The sequence below is a fragment of the Capra hircus genome, chromosome 1, assembly GCF_001704415.2.
Source record: "Capra hircus breed San Clemente chromosome 1, ASM170441v1, whole genome shotgun sequence".
NCBI lineage: Eukaryota > Metazoa > Chordata > Mammalia > Artiodactyla > Bovidae > Capra > Capra hircus.
In genome coordinates, this window is record NC_030808.1 from 81,640,016 (window position 1) to 81,649,719 (window position 9,704).

General features: G+C 40.1%; 1 pseudogene across 1 annotated transcript; it reads right to left on the reverse strand.

Moving 5' to 3' along the window:
* On the reverse strand, window positions 521-1,378 carry LOC108635841 (annotated as a pseudogene). The gene has a single exon (XR_001917959.1). The product of XR_001917959.1 is annotated as a cytochrome c pseudogene (transcript).

Here is a 9,704-nt window from a genome sequence, read left to right on the forward strand (position 1 = left end):
GGAGCCCATCTTTGCATGACATGTTCCCTTGGTATCTCTAATTTTCTTGAAGAGATCTCTAGTCTTTCCCATTCTGTTCTTTTCCTCTATTTCTTTCTTTTTTTTTTTTTCTGTGACTTTGTTTTTTAATTCGTAAGCCTTATATCAGACAGTTTACAAATCTGAGCTAATGATATAGCCCCTCTAATCCTGCTGAGTTGGCAAAAGCACGATTACCAATCACCATATACAAGTAGTTCTACAGTTGTGTTTCTGAATTCCTGTTGAAGACAACCCTGAATTATAACTTAGTCTGACTTTGTGAAGAATTAACAAGCAAAGTTTGTTAACATATCTTGTCACAGGGAATTTAAAAAGCATCTGATCTTAAAGATCATCTACAAAATCTGAGGTGCTAAATACTCTTTATTTGATGCTATACATAAATCACACTAAAATGCCTTTCATTAAGTAAAAGGCTAAATTTTAGATAGAGAATTTTAATTAAATTGGCATAGTTTATAAAACCAAACAGATAAAGTGGACTTTGTCAGTGTATTTTCAATCCTTGCCTTAACAGGCTAATGAACAGAACTTGAAACACGTGTGAATCCTCCTCTGTTCTATGAGACAGTGAAGGGACCTTTTCAGTATTTAAATATATTAATATAACCAGTTATAGAAATCTAAATATAAAACCAATCTCTTATAGGTTTTGAGAAGGAATGCACCATCTCCCTAAAAAGTTTCATATTCCTTATTCAAGCTCAATCATCTCTTTAGAATGGGAAAAGTGATAGTACTTGCTGAACCAGAATTACTATCAAAATTAAAAAAGCTGACCATATTTGTTTAGCCACAGACCAATCTTATTTAAATCAGGACTGTCCAACAGAATTATTCCATCAGCCATTCATGATCTGAATTCTAGTGTATGAGATCAATTTAAATATGGTACACATAAAAAGTCATGAGACACTTCTGTTTCATAATAAATAAGGCAGTGGCCAACTATTACTCATTGGTAGCTTTTTTGAGATAAGCTATCAAGTCCTCCCTCTCTCCCTTCTTCTTAATGCCAGCAAAGATCATCTTGGTTCCAGGGATGTACTTCTTGGGATTCTCCAAGTACTCCATCAGCGTCTCCTTTCCCCAGGTGATACCTTTGTTTTTGTTGGCATCTATGTAAGAGAATCCAGCAGCCTGACCTGTCTTTCGTCCAAACAGACCATGGAGGTTTGGCCCAGTCTTGTGCTTCCCTCCCTTTTCCACAGTATGGCACTGGGCACACTTCTGAACAAAAATCTTCTTGCCCTTCTCAACATCACCCATTTTAAAATCGTTCTTTTTCTGTGCGTGACCGAGAAGTTCCCGCTCACAAGCCGAACGTCCCGCTTTCTTTTTCCTCTATTTCTTTGCATTGATTGCTGAAGAAGGCTTTCTTATCTCTTCTTGCTAATCTCTGGAACTCTGCATTCAGATGCTTATATCTTTCCTTTTCTCCTTTGCTTTTCGCCTCTCTTCTTTTCACAGCTATTTGTAAGTCCTCCCCAGACAGCCATTTTGCTTTTTTGCATTTCTTTTCCATTCGGATGGTGTTGACCCCTGTCTCCTGTACAATGTCACGAACCTCATTCCCATAGTTTATCAAGCACTCTGTCTATCAGATCTAGGCCCTTAAATCTATTTCTCACTTCTACTGTATAATCATAAGGGATTTGATTTAGGTCATACCTGAATGGTCTAGCAGTTTCCCCTACTTTCTTCAATTTCAGTCCGAATTTGGTAATAAGGAGTTCATGATCTGAGCCACAGTCAGCTCCTGGTCTTGTTTTTGTTGACTGTATGGAGCTTCTCCATCTTTGGCTGCAAAGAATATAATCAATCTGATTTCGGTGTTGACCATCTGGTGATGTCCATGTGTAGAGTCTTCTCGTGTGTTGTTGGAAGAGGTTCTTTGCTATGACCAGCGCATTTTCCTGGCAAAACTCTATTAGTCTTTGCCCTGCTTCATTCTGCATTCCAAGGCCAAATTTGCCTGTTACTCCAGGTGTTTCTTGACTTCCTACTTTTGCATTCCAGTCCCCTATAATGAAAAGGACATCTTTTTGGGGTGTTAGTTCTAAAAGGTTTTGTAGGTCTTCATAAAACCGTTCAACTTCAGCTTCTTCAGCATTACTGGTTGGGGCATAGACTTGGATTCCTGTGATATTGAATGGTTTGTCTTGGAGACGAACAGAGATCATTCTGTCGTTTTTGAGACTGCATCCAAGTACTGCATTTTGGACTTTTTTGTTGTCCATGATGGCTACTCCATTTCTTCTGAGGGATTCCTGCCCGCAGTAGTAGATATAATGGTCATCTGAGTAAAATTCACCCATTCCGGTCCATTTTAGCTCGCTGATTCCTAGAATGTCGATGTTCACTCTTGCCATCTCTTGTTTGACCACTTCCAATTTGCCTTGATTCATGGACCTGACATTCCAGGTTCCTATGCAATATTGCTCTTTACAGCATCGGACCTTGCTTCTATTGCCAGTCACATCCACAGCTGGGTATTGTTTTTGCTTTGACTCCATCCCTTCATTCTTTCTGGAGTTATTTCTCCACTGATCTCCAGTAGCATGTTGGGCACCTGCTGACCTGGGGAGTTCCTCTTTTGGTATCCTATAGTTTTGCCTTTTCATACTGTTCATGGGATTCTCAAGGCAAGAATACTGAAGTGGTTTGCCATTCCCTTCTCCAGTGGACCACATTCTGTCAGACCTCTCCACCAGGACCCGCCCGTCTTGGGTGGCCCTGCAGGCATGGCTTGGTTTCATTGAGTTAGAGAAGGCTGTGGTCCTACTGTGATTAGATTGACTAGTTTTCTGTGAGTAAGGTTTTCAGGAAGGAGAAACTGTCCTCAAGCAGGATACATCGTTGTTATACAATCCTTAGCACAGAGTTTAAACTGAGCTGTTGTGTAATCATCAGTTCTCTCCTTCCCTTAGTCTTAGTTTTATGTGATGAAGACTAAGGAAAGTAGAAAAAAAAAAAAGATGTTTGTCCTTTCCTCCTCCTTGAGAATTCCAGACCCCTAACCTCCTCAATAGCCCCAGACCCCTCTCTCCTTGGGGACCCCCAGACTTCTTATCAACCTGGCCAGGGGCAGGCTGGCTGGACTGGCTGGAGCTGAGCCAGGTGAGCAGCTCCTGTGAAGAAAGGGGAATCACTCAGTGCCAGTGTGACCACAGGAAGCTCCTCTGGACCCCAGGCTGGAGGAGGAGGGACCACAGGGCTCTGGACAAACCAGCCACAGAGGGTGACAGAACAGGGAGGGGGACCACATTTGTGGGGTTTGAGTTCCTTTGAACTGATGGAGAGGCCCTGGGTACATCCTGGAAGGGCTTTTAGACAAACACAGAGTGAGACTTCAGGCCATCTTGAAATTCAGCCCCTCCCCTCTCTGGCCTGGCAAGACTCTTCCCAAAGCTATGTCAGTAGGGAGCTCAATCATATATGTTTATTCTCAATAATATATTTTGTTTGAAAGTTTTTTTAAAAAATTTTGTATGCCCATCTTATCTCTGATAAGGTCCTTTATGCTTCTATGGACAGAAATTTGTTTCTTCTCCACCACTTAGATAAATGTTTTTTTGTTTGTTTTTCTAGATCCTTTAACCAGTTTGTTTGTTCTAGTTTATATTTAGTGCTCTGACTCATGTTAACACTCTTTACTATGTTCTGGTTCTATGCTAAATGCTCTACATACATTATTTAAGTCACTCCTCCTTAAAAGTACACTCAAGTTAGGTATTATGAGTCCCATTTTACCAAGAAGGAAAAAGAGTCTTAGGAATTTAAAGAAACCCATCAAACTTGATCTGATTCCAATTTCTTAATTATTATAAGTAAATGCTTTTTTATACCAATAACTTACTGTCTCAATTGTATTTATTAGTGATTCCTTCCCTCACTGTCCTAGTTCTGATTTGTCACATATTAAACTCTTAGAATTTGAATTAATCTGTTATATTTTTATTTTTCTGATTCAACAACTTGATTATTTTTTAACTTGGTGCTCCATTGATTTTATAATTACCAGTCTATAATATGTTTTGAAATTTAGTAAAGCAAAATCTATAGTAGGGTGAGTCAGTAATAATTATGTTTAAAAAAATTATTTGGCATTTTTCTTGTTACTATTATTGTGGGCTTCCCTGGTGGCTCAGAGGTTAAAGCATCTGCCTGCAATGCGGGAGACCTGGATTCAATCCCTGGGTTGGGAAGATCCCCTGGAGAAGGAAATGGCAACCTACTCCAGTATTCTTGCCTGGAAAATCCCATTGACAGAGGAGCCTCGTGGGCTACAGTCCACAGGGTAGCAAAGAGCCGGACATGACTGAACAACTTCATTTTCACTTTCTTGTTACTATACCAGAGAATTCCTTTCTTCATTTGTTAGGGACTTTAACTTTCTGAGGTTTCAATTGATAAATCTGCATATTAACCTTGGAAATACTATTATATTTACTTTCCCAATTAACAGTAACTATAGCACTCAATTTATCAATGACCCTGTCTATAATTTTTATGAATAAACCTTGCCACAAGTTATATCAATTCCCACTTATTTGGTCTTTTTTTTTTTCCGCTATAATAGCAACAATAGAATCCATTTTTATTTTTATTTCCTTGTTATATATCAGTACATATACTGATTCATATATAATACACATACACATATGTGTGACATGCAGTGTGTGTGTGTGTGTGTGTGTGCTTAGTCGTGTCCAACTCTTTGTGACCCCATGGATAGTAGCCTGCCAGGCTCCTCTGTCTGTGGAATTTTCCAGGCAAGAATGCTGGAGTGGGTTGCCATTTCCTGCTCCAGGGGATCTTCCCGACCCAGGGATTGAAACTGTATCTTCTGTGTCTCCGCATTGACGGGTGGATTCTTTACCACTGCACCACCTGGGAAGCCTGTATAATATGCATATATACCTAAAATTTTTTGGAGTCAGTCCTGCAACTAAACTCATTATTTCCAGTAAATTTTTAGTAACTTTTCTTAGATTTCTTGGTCTATATTCATGTTATTTGTAAAACAGATAGTTTAGTTTCTTCCTTTCTGATATTTATACCTAGCATTTTCTTTCTTCTTGAATAGTTATTGACAACATTTCTGGAACAATAAATGTGATTTGAGAAACCAGTATGTGTTTCTTCTTTAAGAATAAAATCAACTGTTTGTTTTCAATACACTCTGTTATGTTTAGACTGGAAATCCAACATAGCTAATGTTGCCTTAGTTTCCTGTTTGGAAGAACTGAAGATAAAAATAGTGTGGCAGTAACTCAAACAAAAAAAAGCCAGAAAAAAAAAAAGTATATTATCAGGACTTAGAAGCAATTGTTCCTATGACTTTTTCTGGGCATTGCTGGTATATTTCATACACACGAGTCTCTTGAATTTGTCTCTCCTTGGACTCTAGATCCTTAGTGCCACAGTCTGTAGTTATGAGGGTCCCTGCCCTAAGATGCTGATATTTTTCTTGTTACCAATACCTCTTCTTCCACATTCCTTACCTGGGAATAAAGGATATATTCTCATATAAAAGAGGTGAGTTTAAACACGAGATGCAGAGCAGGATTTTGCCTTTCTGATGAATTAATGAACTATATTCCATAAGACAAAAAGCAACCCTAAATTACCAACACCTGCTTTTAATAGCTTTCATCAGGAAGAAATGAAAATTATAGCTAAAAACTTGTTTAAATCTCTTTGAATATATATTATTATATTATATGTATTTCCATTTTCCTGTTAAAGTGATATCCTATATTACTTTTACTTCTTTGTATACACCTGTTTTGTGTTTTTAAAATTAAGCATAGTGACTAGTACATGCAAAGTGTTTTTCTCTGCTTTTACTAACACAAAATCTTAACATTTATGTTCATTAATGAGATTGGCCTATAATTTGATTTTATTCTTATTCAGATCTTGAAATCATTCATTTTCACTTCATGTAATAAATTGGATAACATGCAACACACACAAACCTGTACATTCAAGGTTTATGTGACATAGACATTTTTTGTTGTTGTTCTTTGAGAGTTTGGGAAATTTTTGTGTACCCATCAGGACTACGCATCTTTGTGGGAGTAACTGCTAGTATTTCTCAGTTATTTAATCTTTCACAGGGCTTTATATTTTTGTAAGCAGGCATTCATTTTGGTTATGCATTATATTCTTATTTCTAATCTTATTAATTTGAATTTTTTCTTGTTTTCATTGAGACAATAGTCATTTAATAAAAAGCACTTTTTAAATACACATCTTGGTTTTGTTCTTTATTTTATTTACATATATTCTTGTTTCTTTTCTTTCTTTTTTTTTTCTACTCTTGATTTGCTACTTGCCCCATGCATTGGAGAAGGAAATGGCACCCCACTCCAGTGTTCTTGCCTGGAGAATCCCAGGGACAGCGGAGCCTGTTGGGCTGCCATCTATGGGGTCGCACAGAGTTGGACACGACTGAAGCGACTTAGCAGCAGCAGCAGCAACCCCTGGCTAAATAATTTAGCATTTTAGTTCATTATGTTTATCTTTTTATCTATTTATTAATAAAGGTGCTTACAGTGATCTTTCTACCAATAACTGGTTTGTACAAGGTTTCCCTATGCAATGTTTAAGAGCATGGGCTTCAAAGTCAGGCTGCCTGGGTTCCTATCTCAGTTTTAGCCTTGGACAAGTTACTGAACCTCTCTGTGCCTCCAGTTTCCTTATCTGTAAAGTGGGGATGGTTTCTAGGATCCACCCTGGAGATCATTAATGTAAAGATTATTTGAGACAGTATGAGTACTTAGTATAGTACACAGCACATAGTTGTTAATAAGTGTTAGTATGGGAATTGTTATTGCTATCATTTTTAATTAGAAAATGTGGATTACTTAGTTCCTTCTGTAGGAGACTTCAAAGGGAAGAGGCACCTCCAGTGACAGGTAGGATGAAAGAGAAGCCTGGCGTTGAGGACTGGTGTCTGGCTGAGGGGTGGAGAAGGATCTGTGATTCCCAAGCTGATGGTGTGGGTCCCCAGCTGGAAAACCATGTAAACTGCTTTCAGGAACTAGAGGTTGGTCAAGCACAATACAGCAGGGTTCTAGGTAATTACAGCTTCTGCTCTTTTTGCTTTTTCTTCCTCCTCTACCTTATCCTTGGGGCTTCTCAGGTGGCGCTAGTGGTAAAGAATCCTCCTGCCAACACAGGAGACACAAGAGACGCAGTTTTGAAACCTGGGTTGAGAAGATCCCCTGGAAGAGGAGATGGCAACCCACTCCAGTATTCTTGCCTAGAAAATCCATGGACAGAGGAGCCTGGTGGGCTACAATCCACGGGGTCGCAGAGTCAGACACCACTGAGCATGCACACTACCTTATCCTTACAGCTTCTCGACTCCATCTTTATCCCCCTCTTACCCCAGTTCAAACCCAAATGAATCTCCACTAAAATGTAAATGATTAATAAGATATAAGTGCTAATGTATTTGAATTTTACATTGGTGTAGTTCCAAGGTAAATTAACTTTCATGTGGATTTCTCTGGCTCACTCCAATAAAGTGTTAGGTTTTTTGTTTGTTTTGTTTTGTTTGTTTGCAAGGGGGTTGACGGGCTAAGAGTAGGGGAGGGTCCTTCTTAAGTATCCACATATGTGCCTTATAGCCCATCAACCTAGCCTTATCTAGACGTCAAAGCCAGACAGCTGATTTGAATTTTTGTTAGGGGCAACGGAGGAGGTTTACAAAGAGAGTGGGAAATAGTCTGTAAATTAATATCTGTATGAATAGGGTGATGGTTCTGTGAGAAATAAAATGTGAGGCCTCCTTCCTAGACATTCTTGTCTCAGATAACCTTCTTCCTGGCTTCCCACTCAACAGGGAAGAAATTTTTAGTTGGAATGGTCAGAGCCCAAGACATGGATTGGGCAGTGAGGTAGATTGTATTTTCTCAAACTGTCTCATCTCTCACACTGTTCTTATGATGTGATATTGACATGCTTCATTCTGAGGGGGGTCTGCCCTCTCCCTTTGAACCCCGGCAGACCTTTGTAAGTGCCTCAACTAGTCACATGTAACAGAAGGGATGCTGTGTGATATTTGAGGCTGGGTCATGAAAGTTACTATGACTTCCACCTGGCTTTCTCTAGAGGCACTGGCCGTGTTAGGGGAAGCCTCCTGGAGAGGCCACGTGTGAGCACTCTGGCCAATAGCCAACTATAGACATGTGAGTGAATGCTCCTTTACACATGTCCAGTCCTTAGCCTTTGAGTCTGCTGTGGAGACTGCAGAAATTGTGGAGCAGAGACAAGCTATCTTTGCTGTGCCCTGTCTGAATTCCTCTTGCTCCATTGGAACCACAAGGCATAATCAACGATCCTCGTAAGTCGTTACATTTTGGAGTGATTTGTCACACAGCACCGGATAAGGAAAACACACTACATTTATAACAGGGTGTGAGCCCATGGGCTCCTCTCCTGCGCTTTCTATCTCTCTTCAAGATGCATCGTGCCTGGCGAGTCTCTTTTCTCTTCTACTTTCCTCCTAACATGCACTTGGAGGAGCAAATAAGCCAAACCTATTGTACAAACCTAGCCATACAGGTCCTCTATTTCTTAGACTTCTTCCTCTTTGCACATGATCAGGGGGCAGGCATATACCAAGAAGAAGGAGGCTCTGCTTACTTCTTTACCAGAGAGCCCTACATTGGGGTATGGGCACCTGGGCCCTCCTAACATGGAGGCATCTTGTTTCACAACCTGTGATTTCTTTCCATCCTTTGTTTCCTTGGAGCCTAATGGGAGGGCGATCAGGCAGTGGCAGCAAGGCAGGGTTTGTGCGTTGCTGGGTCCTTGCCTGTAATGCAGTATCAAAACCTCATCCTAATAACCAAACATGGGTAGAGAGTGAAAAAGGAGTAATCAAAATGTAAAATGCACAAAAGCAGAAGCCAATTCCTCTTCATATCTCTATGTGGAAGAAAAAGAACAGCAGCTTTAGAATCACAATATATGATTTCTTTCTCTACCAGGATAGATTGTAGAATGAGGAGTTTGAAGACCTTGGGCAAGTCAGCTCATCACTTTTCTGTGATTCCATTTTCCTGAATGTTAAAAGGGGAGTTTTCCTTAATCCTGTCCATCTGTGGATCCATAAGTCTCTGCTCTCAGTCACTTTCCAAGCTATTTACACCTTCAGTTTCCAAACAGAACATATGCATTTGGATGGGCACCCACAGGCGATGCAAGAAGGATGAGGGTAGCTCTGTGGCTCCTGGAAATCACAACAGCTGCCACTGGGGCTCAGCTCTCTCTCTTTGGGAAGTGGAGGATGAAATTTTTCCCGGCATCAGCTGCTCCTTGGGAAATCCAGCTGCCAGTGATGAGAAACAGCCTTGGTCTTACTTTTATCTCACCCTAGATGAACTAGCTCTGCTCAGGCCTGGAATAACATGAGTGCCCCAAATTCCACTCAGGTCAAGTAGAAATGAGGAGTACAGCAAGCAAGCCTTATTCTATCCCATTGAAACTGGGGCACAGAAGGGCTTCATTTTACAAATCGCTATATAAAGAACCTGAATGAAGCCACCACAATGTTTAGAACTAACTGCACTGATGATTCTTTGTGCCTGATTCACTGGGGGTGGGAGGGAAAGAGGGGCTTCAGGCAGAAGCTTTCCGTGTTG